At 41.6% G+C, this 14,205-nt stretch overlaps 1 protein-coding gene across 12 annotated transcripts in view; it reads left to right on the top strand.

The window, feature by feature from the left end:
• The window catches only part of PTEN (phosphatase and tensin homolog), a 98,032-nt gene that overhangs the window by 60,588 nt on the left and 23,239 nt on the right, over positions 1-14,205 (top strand). The gene's annotated exons all lie outside the window — the stretch shown is intronic.

Genomic DNA, 14,205 nt, shown 5'->3' with positions numbered 1-14,205 from the left:
AACTTTATTAAGGTATAATGGAAAAATAAAAATTATACATACTATATACATGTATATGTATGGTATCTAATGTGGTGTTTTGACATATGTATTTATGTATTATGGAATAATTACCACAATCAAGCTACTTAGCATATCAATCACTTCATAAAGTTATCCTCCACAACTTGCCCCATGGTGAGAACATTCATGATCCACTTTCTTAGCACTTTTCAGGATTACAGTACATTATCATTATTATTTTTAAAATATTTTATTTATTTGAAATATAGAGTTACAGAGAGAGGTTGAGCCAGAGAGAGAAAGGTTTTCCATCGCTGGTTCACTTCCCAACTGGCCACAATGGCTAGAGCTGAGCTGATCAGGAGCCAGGAGCCTCTTCCAGGTCTCCCAGACGGGTACAGGGGCCCAAGGACTTGGGCTATCTTCGACTGCTTTTCCAGGCCATAGCAGAGAGCTGGATGGGAAGTGGAGCAGCCAGGACTCAAATAGGCATCCGTATGGGATGCCAGCGCTGCAGGCGGCAGCTCCACCCGCTGTGCCATAGCACCAGCCCCAGTACAGTATTAAGGGTAGTTACCATGTTGTTCAGTCAATTCCAGATTTTGTTTTGTTTAACTGAAACTTTGTACCCCATTTCACCCCTCTTTTCCCTCCAGCTCCTAGAAAATAGCTTTTAAAAAGATAGTTCCTAATCTGTGTTTCTGCCTTCTAAATTTTGAAATCTTGTTACTGCTTCAACTTCTAAATAAGTAAATAATGTATTCATTGATTTTTTTTTTCCGTTCATGCTGCCATATTCATATCAAATCATTGCAAATCTCAGCCATTAATTGTATTGGAGGTTTGGTCTCTTAAAATCCTAATAAAGTAGCATTTTTTAAAAGCACAGTAAAAGTAAGCTTGCTATTTCTGAAACTTGCTTGAGAATTTAATGCCCTTGAATAATAATCTGGATGCCATTACCTACTACAGTCAACCTGTACTTTTATAATAAATAAAATAGTCTTCGATAAGTATATTCATAAGTATAGTTATAATCACATTGGTCAGAGATTGAATATTTAGAAAAGACTATATTAAGAATAAGTGACAAATGTAATTTGTAGTTTATTTGAAAGCAAACAGCAAATTCTTGGGAAAATTTTACAGTGATTTGTTAAGAGATGGTTTTGAATGGTTTGGATGGTAAATATGAAAAGACTTGTTAATGTTTGATACAAACAGATTTTGTATATTTCTCCATTCCCCAGAAGGACAAACCCTTAAATCACTCTAGATGAATGGGAAAACTCATTTAGAAAACTCAGGCATGAAGACAACAACAACTTTATGCAGAAAATTTATCCTAGTTTCAGTAATTTTTATAATTAGGAAAGTTTTCCTCCAAGTTAAGCTAATTTCTACTTTGTTCAACTTCAAAACAAAAATAGAGGTGATGATATCCATCATTGATTCTGGTTCCTTTACTGCTTCCTCATCGCCTTTTTTCCAACTCTTTGTGTGTTTGTAGCTTTTTTGGGTTATAGGTAGGGATGCCAAATTATTGGTGATTGCTTGCAAAATTGAATCTTTTACTGAATGTTGGAGATTATGGTGGATTTCCTTATATTCATGCATTCTGTTTGCACACTGAGGTGATAGCTCTAGAATTAAATATAGAGATGAGGATCTGAAAAGGTTTACCTTTTGTTCATCCCATTTTCATCTAGAGAGAAGCAAATGCCTTTGTTGATAAAAAGAAGATGTCCCAAGTCCTTGGGCCCCTGTGTGGAGAGCCAGAAGAAACTCCTGGTTCCTAGCTTTGGATTGACATAGCTCTGGCCGTTGTGGCCATGTGGGGAGAGAACTAGTGGATGGAAGACTTCTCTTCTATCTCTCTGCCTCTGCCTCTCTGTTACTCTGCTTTTCAAACAAATAATTAAAAAAATTTTGTTTGCAGTTTTTAATTGCACAACTTTTTTAATAAAATTTTATTTTATTTATTTGGAAGGCAGAGTTATACACAGGCAGAAGCAGAGAGAGGAAAGTCTTCTATCCTCTGGATCACTCCCTGGATGGCTGCCTAGGCCACAGCTGGGTTGATCCGTTCCGAAGCCAGGAGCCAGAATTTTCTTCTGTGTCTCCTATGCTGGCAGAGGGGCCCAAGGACTTGAGCCATCTTCTACTGCTTTCCCAAGCCATAGCAAGGACCTGGATTGGAAGTGGAGCAGCCATGACTCGAACCGGTGCTCACATGGGATGCCAGCATTGCATACAGCAGCTTTACCTGCTATGCTACAGTGCCGGCCCCACAGACAACTTCTTAAAAAAAGATAGAATGTAAGAGGAACCCATGTAAGGATTATTCTTTTTCCATGCAAAAATGAGTGACTACCACTGAACAATAATGAATAAATATCAGGGTATACATTACTGAAATTAAGCTTTAGTTCTGCTCAGTACTGAAAGGGCTGTTATTGTTTACCTTTAGAATTAGGTAAAAGTATATCATTATCTTTGATATTAAAAATTGTATCAAACTTGATACATGAACAAGTTTGACTTGATTTTTCATGCAAACAAAAGCTGTAAACCCTATTTTGCAAACAGTATCTGCAGATTGTTTTGCTCAGTGAAAGTGCCCTTTTGTCAAGAAATAAGAATCCTCTGTGACTCTTCAAATAAATTCATATTGCATTATTTTCCTTGCCTTCAAGTTAATGAGATCCTTTTTTGGCAAGATCTGTATCACTGATGCTGTTATAAAGGAAAGGATTATGACTCTACATTTCACTTTTAAGGTTAAAGAGTTGAACTGTTTAAGAGTTTGTATTTTATTCAGTGTAGAGCAGGATCTGGCTGTAAAATTTGTCTTCTGAAAGCCAGCAAATTATATGTTGCATAGAACTTAATAGTTGTTCTCATTTCTTGACAAAAACCTCTTATGGAACTTCTTTTTTTTTTTTTTTTAAGATTTATTTATTTATTTTAAGGCAGAGTTACAGAGAGGCAGAAAGAGAGAGAGAGAGAGAGGGAGGGAGGGAGGGTCTTCCATCCACTGGTTCACTCCCCAAATGGCTGCAACGGCTGGAGCTGGGCCTTTGTGAAGCCAGGAGCCAGCAGCTTCTTCCAGGTCTCCCATGTGGATGCAGGGGCCCAAGGACTTGGGCCATCTTCCACTGCTTTCCCAGACCATAACAAAGAGCTGGATCATAAGTGGAGCAGCTGGGACTCAAACCAGTGCCCATATGGTTTGCTGGCACTGCAGGTAGCAGCTTTACACACTTCACCATAGCACCGGCCCCATCTTGATTCAAAATTTTAGCGTTTGTGAATTTGGCAACTTCCACAACAGTAGATTTTCTCATGACAAATCCTCTTGCATAGGCTGTGATTCAAACCTTGGCACTCCTGAAGCAGTAGAATATTTTCACAACAGTAGATAAGATTTCTTTCAGTATTGATGAAAGAGTCTTTCCAGCCCAGTGCATGCTGATGAACAAAGCAGTGAGTGACAGTGACTTAGCTTGTTCTTTACTAGAGCAACAAAACCAAAAGTATTTTCAGACATAAAGGTTTACTGTCTGTCTACAGAATACTAAGATTTCTTCAGGAGAAGTATGTTTTGGCAAAGAAACTTGACGATTTTGGAAATGTTAATGACCCTTGAAGTTTCTAAAAAGGACTCAAAAATAGGAATTATTTTTTAATTGTGTCACCATACATACATTTGAAAAAAGCTAGTGTCTATACTGAGAAGTCATATGCTGAAGAGGAGTGATATTTAGAATACTTCTGACTTTTTTCATAATTTTAGAAAAAAAGCCAGATTTTTTGCAATGAATGAAATTATTTGGTAGAGGTATTGCAAAATTTTACTTTCCTTTACCAAATTATAAATATATTTGACTTTCTCTAAGATACTTAACTTCATCATATTCAACTATGTGACTTTTCTGTTTGTTTGGCATTATAGTCAATAGCCTAGTAAGGTACTTTAATGAAGGATTTTGAGTTGGGGCAAATAAAGGTCTAAGTTTTTTTTTAACTAAACTGTATTCTCTCCCTCTTCTCAATGCCCACATATATATGCATATATAATCCGTCTGATATGGGTACTTTCTTTTTAAAAAAAAAAAAGATTTATTTATTTATTTGAAAGAGAGTCACACAGAGAGAGAAGGAGAGGCAGAGAGAAAGAAGTCTTCCATCCACTAGTTCACTCCCCAGTTGGCTGCAATGGCCAGAGTTTCCGCCAATCAGAAGCCAGGAGCTTTTTCTGGGTCTCCCTCATGGGTGCAGGGGCCCAAGGACTTGGGCCATCTTCTGCTTTCCCAGGCCACAGCAGAGAGCTGTATCGGAAATGGAACAGCCAGGACTGGAACTGGCACCCATGATAAGGATACTTTCTTGGAATAGCTGGCTATATGCTGTTGTGGGCAAAAATTTTGCATATAAGAAACATTTGAGATACTCCATCTTATTATGTTTAGGAATTAAAAATCAGCCCCGGGGCCAGTGTTGTGGCATAGTGGGTTAAGCTTCCACCAGCAGCACCGGCATCCCATATGGGCGCCGGTTCTAGTCCTGGCTGCTCCTCTTCTGATCCGCTCTCAGCTGTGGCCTGGGAAAGCAGAATATGGCCCAAGTGCTTAGACTCCTGCACTATTTTGGGAGACCCAGAAGAAGCTCCTGGCTTCAGATTGTCCAAGATCTAGCCATTGCAGCCATTTGGGAAGTGAACTAGCAGATGAAAGACCTTTCTCTCTGTTTCTTCCTCTCTCTCTCTCTCTAACTCTACTTCTCAAATAAATAAACAAAATCTTTTTTAAAAAAAAAACTCAAAGATACTTATATCATTTTTTTTTTTGTTTCTAGTTCAAATTAGGTCCAAGACAAGTCTTCATAATCAAAAGTGATTTAATTTGTCAGTGAGAAGATATGCTATTCATCATAATTGAGTAAAATGTCAATTCAGTTTCTTTCTAAGGTGAGGAGAGGATATTTGCTGAATTGGCAGGGGATGTTGTTGTGAAGTAGGGTCAGAGTAAAAAGAATGCAAGAGAAACATTTGTAGGGGAAAAACACATATAGTATCCTTAATTTTAGTTATAGAACAGTATTAAGACTGAAGAAAGTTGTGTTCTGATGTTTATACAGAAGTAAAATCTTTTTTGTTCTCTTTGTTTTGAAGAGAGAGAAGGCAGTCATCATATTTCAGTAAAAGAATTTGTAGATTTTGCACTCTTCTCAAAATAATCTGTCTCAGAGTTTTGACGTTTCTTCATCAGATATGGTACAAATGAGGTCGTGAAGTGATGAAAAAGTTCTGAGTGACATAACCCATACATTGAAGGCAGAATTATATATATCAGTATTTATAGGAAACTACGTTATACTTCCCCAGGAGTCATTCAGGAGTGATTCATTTGTGTATTTGATATTTTGCTTTATGAAAATGTGGCAAATTATTCCGAAGCAAGCCATCAATTTTTTTTTCTATGAAAGCTTGCTGCAAGGCACTTTCTGGCATTGCTTCTTATCTAACCCTGTGCCCTGCTGTCTCCATGTGCACTTAAATTTCAGTATTTTAATAGACAATTTACACATTTATTGTAAACCTGAAGAAAGAGATAAAACATTTTACGAATGCTGGTAACTATGTATTTTGGAAGGATTTCCTAAACTTCTGAGTTTAAAGAACTAAACTTGTACTATATGACAGACTTACCTAGAATCACTGCTACTCTTTCTTTCCATTGCCAACCCCCCTCTAGAATGGTATCAGGTAAAGTAGGCTTAATTTTCTTTTTCTTTGTTTCCAAATCAACTTTCACAGATAAAAATTCCTATATACTATGAACTATGTACATAAGTTCATTGAGCTCTTCTTCTTTGAAGACTAAAATCTAGAAAAAATGTTAAGTTGATCTCAAAGTTTTTTTTATTTATTTTTTATTTTAATTTACTTAGAGAGAGAAAAAACTTCTGCCTGTTTGCTTACTCTCCAAATGCCTGTGATGGGCTGGCTATGAGCTGAAGCCAGGAACTGAGAACTAAATCCAGGTCTCCTATATGGTTGGTAGAAATCTAACTGCTTGAGTCATCACTACTACCTCCCAGGATATACATTATTAGGCAGCTGGAATTGAGCCAAAGCTGGCTGTCAAATCCAGACACTCCAGTGTGTATGTGGGCATCATAACTGACAGCTTAACTTCTAGGCCAAATACCTGCCCAGAAACTTTTTTTGTTTCTCTGGGGAATGAAATTTTATGTCCTAATATTATAATTTGGTTGTTTTTTTCTTACTTGTTTCCTGAATTTCCCCATGTTGTAACCTAATGAAATTTTCTTATTTCTTTTTCATTTGTAACCAAACAGGAAAGGCAGGCACTGTGGCATAGTGGGTAAAGCTGCCACCTGTATCACGAGCATCCCATATGTGTGCCAGTTTGAGTCCTGGCTTCTCCACTTCTGATCCAGCTCCCTGCTGATGTGCCTGGGAAAGCAATGGAAGATGGCCCAAGTACTTGAGTCCCTGCACCCACTTGGGAGACTCTGAGGAAGTTTCTGGCTTTGGCCTAACCCAACCTAGGCCATTGCAACGATTTGGGGAGTAAACTAGTGGATGAAAGATCTCTCTCTGTTTCTCCTTCTCTCTCTAAAGAAAACAAAAAACAAACTATACTTACTTTCCTTTTTTTTTTTTTTTTTTTTTTTTTTTAAGATTCTTATTTAATTCAGAGAGTCACAGAGAGAGAGAGAGGAAGAGACAGAGAAAGGTCTTTCATCCACTGGTTCACTCCCCCAGTGGCCGCAACAGCTTGAGCTAAGCTGATCCGAAGCCAGGAGCCAGAAGCTTTTTCCCGGTCTCCCATGTGGGTGCAGGGGCCCAAGCACTTGGGCCATCTTCCACTGATTTCCTAAGCCATAACAGAGAGCTGGATCAGAAGAGGAGCAGCTGAGACTAGAACCGGTGCCACAGACAGAATATTAACCTATTGTGCCGAAGTCCCCAGCCCTATAATTATTCTTAAAAACAAAATCCTATTATAATATCATCTATTTATTTATTTATTTATTTATTTGAGTTGCAGAGAGAGAGAGACAAAAAGAGGTCTTCCATCCATTGGTTCACTCCCAAATGACCACAGTGGCAAGGACTGGGCCAGAAGCCATGAGCTTCGCTGGGTCTCCAACATGAGTGGCAGAGGCCCAAGCACTTGGGCCATCTTCTGCTTTCACAGGCTACCACAGGGAGCTTGATCAGAAATGGAGCAGCTGGAAGAGAAACCAGGGACCATATGGGATGCTGGCGTTGGCAGACAGAAGCTTTACTTGCTATACCACAATGCCAGCTCCAACATTCTTATTTTTCTACCATATTAATTCTGATGCGTGCTATTTAAGTGTTTTATCCAATTTGTGGATTCATAAAATTGTGGAAAATTTTATATTTTGAAGGATCCAAGAAGCAATTTAATTCAGACTCATGTAAATGATAAAGAGATCTACAAAGATGAGCTCGTCCTATGTTATTTACTTTCTCAGTGTAATAACTCAAAACTGTATCTCCTAACCTTAAACCTATTGTGTTTTTCTACTGCACTACATTTTGATGTCCAAATTTTTACATATTATTTTGACAGCAAAGGTTGCTTTATAATGTATAAGGAGCACTTTTTCAGTTCTAAGTTAAAGAAGCCCAACTGACAGTAGCTTAAACAAAAGGAGACATTTACTGACATATATAATTTAAAAGCTCTGACCTTTAGGTAAGTGCTCAACAGATGCCAGGAGTCTGTCCCACCTTATCTTTGATCTTCTTTCTTATGTATATGCTTTATCTTCATAGAGACTCTACAAATAATAGCAAGGTATGGTTCTTAGTAGTTTCTGTTTACATGCTACCTTCTTTAACAATCGCAACAGAAGAGAGCTACAGTTTGAGCAAAAATTCCTAGATTGGGTTCTTACTTCCTTGGATTGGAACATGTGCCTATTCCTGAACTAAAAATTTTGGACAAGGAATGGAATTCTCTAACTGGGTTGTGTATCTTAAGCTGAAGAATAGGGCCCACCCAACACCCTCCAATTCAGGGAAAATCAAGGAAAATAAAGCATGTGAGATGGAGAGGAAAAATCAGATATCTGCTTCGCATTTTCAAGGATTATGTAGTTTACACATTCCAGGTGTTTTTGTTTTGTTTTGTTTTGTTTTTTGACAGGCAGAGTGGACAGTGACAGAGAGACAGAGAGAAAGGTCTTCCTTTTCCGTTGGTTCACCCCCAGTGGCCGCTGCAGCTGGCGCGCTGTGGCTGGTGGACCGAGCCGATCCAAAGCCAGGAGCCAGGTGCTTCTCCTGGTCTCCTATGCGGGTGCAGGGCCCAAGCACTTGAGCCATCCTCCACTGCACTCCCGGGCCACAGCAGAGAGCTGGACTGGAAGAGGAGCAACCGGGACAGAATCCAGCACCCCGACCGGGACTAGAACCCGAAGTGCCGGCGCCACAGGCAGAGGATTAGCCTAGTGAGCTGCGGCGCCAGCCAACACATTCCTGTTTAATATATGACCAAGAATTACTTAGAACTGAACCACCGTAGTAACTCCAAATTTTGGAGATTCTTCAGAGATGGAAGAAGTAAGAGCCCAAAGAACTTAAAACTTTATTGATACCACAGTTAGAATGCCTCCTACAAGTGCAATCCAGGACATCTAAGTGAAAGTTGTAGATTCAGAATCACATTTAGAGCCAGATCCTGGTTTTCAGCAAGGTAATTATGTACAATGGAGCTGTTCTCTGATCCTTAAAAATGGAAGTTATGGCCGGCGCTGCGGCTCAATAGGCTAATCCTCTGCCTCCGGCGCCAGCACACCGGGTTCTAGTCCCAGTCGCAGCGCCAGATTCTGTCCTGGTTGCTCCTCTTCCAGTCCAGCGCTCTGCTGTGGCCCGGGAGTGCAGTGGAGGATGGCCCAAGTGCTTGGGCCCTGCACCCGCATAGGAGACCAGGAGAAGCACCTGGCTCCTGGCTTAGGATCAGTGCGGTGAGCCGGCCGCAGTGTGCCGGCTGCAGCGGCCATTGGAGGGTGAACCAATGGCAAAAGGAAGACCTTTCTCTCTCTCTCACTGTCTACTCTGTCTGTCAAAAAAAAAAAAAAAAAAAAAAAAAAAGAAAAGGAGGTGATAATACCTATCTTGTAAAGTTATGGCATTAGGAATCTATCTGGGGGCCGGCACTATGGTATAGTGGGTAAACCGCCACCTGCAGTGCCGGCATCCCATATGTGTGCCTGTTCAAGTCCTGGCTGCTCCTCTTCTGATCCAGCTCTCAGTTGTGACCTGGGAAAGCAGCAGAAGATGACCCAAGTACTTGGGCCCCTGCACCCACGTGGGAGACCCACGTGGAAGAAGCTCCTGGCTCCTGGCTTCGGATCGGCGCTGCTCAACCATTGTGGCCAACTGGGGAGTGAACTAGCAGATGGAAGACCCTCCCTCCCTCCTCCCTCCTCCACCCCGTAACTCTGACTTTCAAAAAAAATCTTTAAAGAAAAAAAGGAATCTATCTGAAATATTGGCACATAGCCATATTTATTCTTTTGTTGAATTACTTTCCTGTAATCTTATTGTGATCATTCTGAAATGCAAATCTCTAAGCTTCAAGAAAACAGTGTATTTATGAGTTTAGAGCGCCAGTGAAATGTTACTGAAGTAAAAAATTACTTTTTCTTAAACAAAGATTTATTTATTTATTTGAAAGGCAGAGTTACAGAGGTGGGGAGTACTTATTCATCTGCTCGCTCCCCAAATGGCCACAAAGGCTGGAGCTGGGCTGGTCTGAAGCCAGGAACTTCTGGGTCACCCACATTGGTGCAGGAGCTCAAGTATGTGGGCCATCTTCTGCTGCTTTCCTAGGCACATTAGCAGGGAGCTGGATTGGAAGCAGAGCAGTTGAGACTTGAATTGGTGCTCATATGGGATACTGGTGTCACAGCTGGCAGCTTTACCCACTATGCCATAATGCCAGCTAAGAATTACTTTGGTAACTGAAAACATTTAAATTGTGAATTCACCTTAAGAAGATGACCTGAGATCATCATCTGAGATGGAAACACAGATTATGAATAAGGCATCACATCCCCTGTGTTATGGTATTAAGGTGGTTTTTCTGTTCTAGAAGTAGTAGTATGCCAGTGTTCTGGGTCTAGAAGATTGTATAACCTGTACTTATAAGTCTTTTAAATATATTAATATAAGAGATTTACATAAAACAACTCAGGTTTTTATTTATTTATTTATTTTTTGACAGGCAGAGTGGACAGTGAGAGAGACAGAGAGAAAGGTTTTCCTTTTCCGTTGGTTCACCCCCCTATGGCCGCTGCAGCTGGCACGCTGTGGCTGGCGGACCGCGCTGATCCAAAGCCAGGAGTCAGGTGCTTCTCCTGGTCTCCTATGCGGTTGCAGGGCCCAAGCACTTGGGCCATCCTCCACTGCACTCCCGGGCCACAGCAGAGAGCTGGACTGGAAGAGGAGCAACCAGGACAGAATCTGGTGCTGCGACCGGGACTAGAACCTGGTGTGCTGGTGTCGCAGGTGGAGGATTAGCCTAGTGAGCCGTGGCGCTGGCCAACAACTCAGGTTTTAAAATAAATAAGTAGGGGCCGGTGCCGTGGCTCACTTGGTTAATCCTCTGCCTGTGGCGCCGGCATCCCACATGGGTACTGGGTTCTAGTCCCGGTTGTTCCTCTTCCAGTCCAGCTCTCTGCTGTGGCCCGAGAAGGCAGTGGAGAATGGCCCAAGTGCTTGGGCATCTGTACCTGCGTGGGAGACCAGGAAGCAGCACCTGGCTCCTGGCTTTGGATTGGCGCAGTGCCGTCTGTAGTGGCCATTTGGGGAGTGAACCAATGGAAGGAAGACCTTTCTGTCTGTCTGTCTCTCTCATTGTCTGTAACTCTATCTGTCAAATAAAAAAAAATGAGTAAAAATGTAACAGGTAAATGTAAATTTCAAAAGCAGATGACATGATCTCTGTATCTGAGTAGCATTTAAAGCAAAAAAGTGGCTGGTGCTGCAGCTCACTAGGCTAATCCCCCTCCTTGCGGCGCCGGCACACCGGGTTCTAGTCCTGGTCGGGGCGCCGGATTCTGACCCGGTTGCCCCTCTTCCAGGCCAGCTCTCTGCTGTGGCCAGGGAGTGCGGTGGAGGATGGCCCAAGAACTTGGGCCCTGCACCCCATGGGAGACCAGGAAAAGTACCTGGCTCCTGCCATCGGATCAGCGCGGTGAGCCGGCTGCGCGCCGGCCGCGGCGGCCATTGGAGGGTGAACCAACGGCAAAGGAAGACCTTTCTCTCTGTCTCTCTCTCTCTCACTGTCCACTCTGCCTGTCAAAAAAAAAAAAAAAAAAAAAAAGGCAAAAAAGTATAAAACTATATAAAAAAAAAATTTTTTTTTTTTTATCAGTATAGAGTATATTCTACCTGGAGACTTAGCAATTGTAAACTCATCTATGCTAAACTCACCATCAGAAGCTGGAAGAAATTTAAAAAACCTGTTAGTAAAGCAATGATAGTAGAAACTAATACACTCCACAAAGGCACAAAGTTAGATATATAGGTGGCTTCAGTAATAAAATTCACTCATAAAATGTATTTTTTGTCATCCATAGAAGTTATCAACATTATTAATTTATTAGGCCAATTAGAAAAAAACACTCCTTTGTAAGTGACCTATTAAGCCTCATTCCTTAATTGCAATTCAGTAAAACTAGAGATTTAAAAAAAAAAAAAAGTTTAATGAAAGGAAAGCCATTTATTTATTTTAAAGGCAGACTGACACAGAGAGTTAGAGATAGACAGATCTCCCCCCCACTGGTTCACTCCCCCAAATGCCTGAAACACTCAGATCTGGGCCAGGCCAAAGCTGGGACTTCAGAATTCCATCTGGGTCTCTGACTCTGGTGGCAGGGGCCCAAATACTTGAACCATTATCTGCTACCTCTCAGCATTCATTGGCCGAAGTTGGATGGAAAGCAAAGTATCTGGGGGGCAGGCGTTATGGCATAGTGGTATTTAGCCTCTGCCTGTAATGCTGTTACGCCATTTGGGTGCTGGTTCCAGTCCCAGCTGCTGCACTTCCAACCTAACTCCCTGCTAATGTACCTGGGAAAGCAGCAGAGGATGGCCCAAGTGCTTGGGCCCCTGCACCCATGTAGGAGACCTGGAAGAAGCTCCTGGTTCCTGAATTCAACTTGACCCAGTACTGGCTGTTGTGGCTGTTTAAGGAGTGCACCAGCAGATGAAAGATCTCTTTCTCTCTCCATCTTTCCCTCTCTGTATCTCTGTCTCTCACATAAATAAAATAAGTCTTTAAAAAAAAAAAAAAAAGGCAAAGTATCCAGGACTCAACCACCCACATCCCATACCGAAATGGATTCCAGTATGGGATGCAACAGGAGTCCCAGTTGGTGGCTTTATGCACTGTGTCTTAATGCCCTCCTGGTATGATTAGTTTTACAAAAGTGTAAAAGGGTGGTGAAAAGGGTCTTTGGAAAATACCATTCAAAAGCTGATAATCAGTTGGCTTTTGTAAAATTACAAGAAAGAAACTGAAATAGGCCAGAGATACTAGAACTGATATGTTGAGTAGAATTTCAGAGTCAAAAATCTGGATATGGGTAACTGAATAGATTTGTAGCTATCAAAGACAAGTACTCTAAATGAGATTAATTTGTGGTTTATCGCCTATTGTGTATATGTGCACGTGTACTTGTGTATGTATATGTGTTTATGAACTTTGTGTGTGTGTGTGTTTGTGTGTATACAGGTGGTTAATAGGCTGACTGGTGTACCAATCTCTAACTGCTACTCTGTTGCGTAGACCTTCACCATAGTGTTGGGATCCCCTCCCTTCACTTTTATTTTTATTTTTATTTTTATTTTTTAATTTTTTGACAGGCAGAGTGGACAGAGAGACAGAAAGGTCTTCCTTTTGCCGTTGGTTACCCTCCAATGGCCGCCGTGGCCAGCGCATCGCGCTGATCCGAAGTCAGGAGCCAGGTGCTTCTCCTGGTCTCCCATGGGGTGCAGGGCCCAAGCACTTGGGCCATCCTCCACTGCACTCCCGGGCCATAGCAGAGAGCTGGACAGGAAGAGGGGCAACTGGGACAGAATCTGGCGCCCCGACTGGGACTAGAACCCGGTGTGCTGGCGCCGCAGGCGGAGGATTAGCCTAGTGAGCCGCGGCTCCGGCCCCCTTCACTTTTTGACCACAGTTTCACTGCTTTCTCTCAGATGTCTTTTCTTCCAGTAGGAAGAAGATGGCAAGATGAGTGGAAGCTCTGAGTTTGAGTTCTGGGATAGAATCTATTTCCATTTCTTATCACATGTATGACCTTACGTCATCTATCATACAGTGTTACCAATACCTACCTTACCTGGTTTTATGAGTATTAGATATTTCTGAAGCCATTTACAAGAATGCAGAGAAGATGATAAAGACTCGTAAGCAGTGGTGGTGGAGGTTCTTAGGAACGGTTTTGGCCTTGGGTGCTAGACAAATTAGTGATGCATATCATTGGTAGAACTAAGAGAAATTGGTCTGTACAGAAATATGGAAGCTTTAACTTTTGAACTTGTATATTTTAAGTATTCCTGAGATTTCCAGGTAGAAGCTTCCAGCTGAAGCTGGTGCTGTGTGGCACAGTAGGTTAATCCTCCACCTGTTGCATTGGCATCCTGTATGGGCACTGGTTCTAGTCCATGCTGCTCCTCTTCCAGTGCAGCTCTCTGTTGTGGCCTGGGAAAGCAGTAGAAGATGGCCCAAGTGCTTGGGCTCCTGCACCCACATGGGAGACCAGGAAGAAACTCCTGGCTCCTGGCTTTGGATCGGCACAGCTCTGGCCGTTGTGGCCATTTGGGGAGTGAACCAATGGAAAGAAGACCTTTCTCTCTGTTTCTCCCTCTCAATGTCTATAACTCTGCCTCTCAAATAAATAAATAAAATCTTAAAAAAATGCATCCAGCTAAATGCTGGAAATTCTGCTGAGGTAAAGTGGGAATAATGTCATATTGAGAGAGATTTCAGAGTTGCCATGTAAGATTGATAATCCAAGTATTGACATAGAAAGGGGAAAATATTTTAGTTTTGTCTACATTTAGGAACAAAAGAAAAGACAGCCAGTAAGAGTAGAAGAAACCTGTAGAAAGGAAGACCTGACAAGCAA

This window comes from Oryctolagus cuniculus, chromosome 15 (genome assembly GCF_051225735.1).
Source record: "Oryctolagus cuniculus isolate XC-2025 breed Fujian yellow rabbit chromosome 15, ASM5122573v1, whole genome shotgun sequence".
In the NCBI taxonomy this organism is placed as follows: Eukaryota; Metazoa; Chordata; class Mammalia; order Lagomorpha; family Leporidae; genus Oryctolagus; species Oryctolagus cuniculus.
This window is presented reverse-complemented; position numbering and strand designations above follow the sequence as displayed.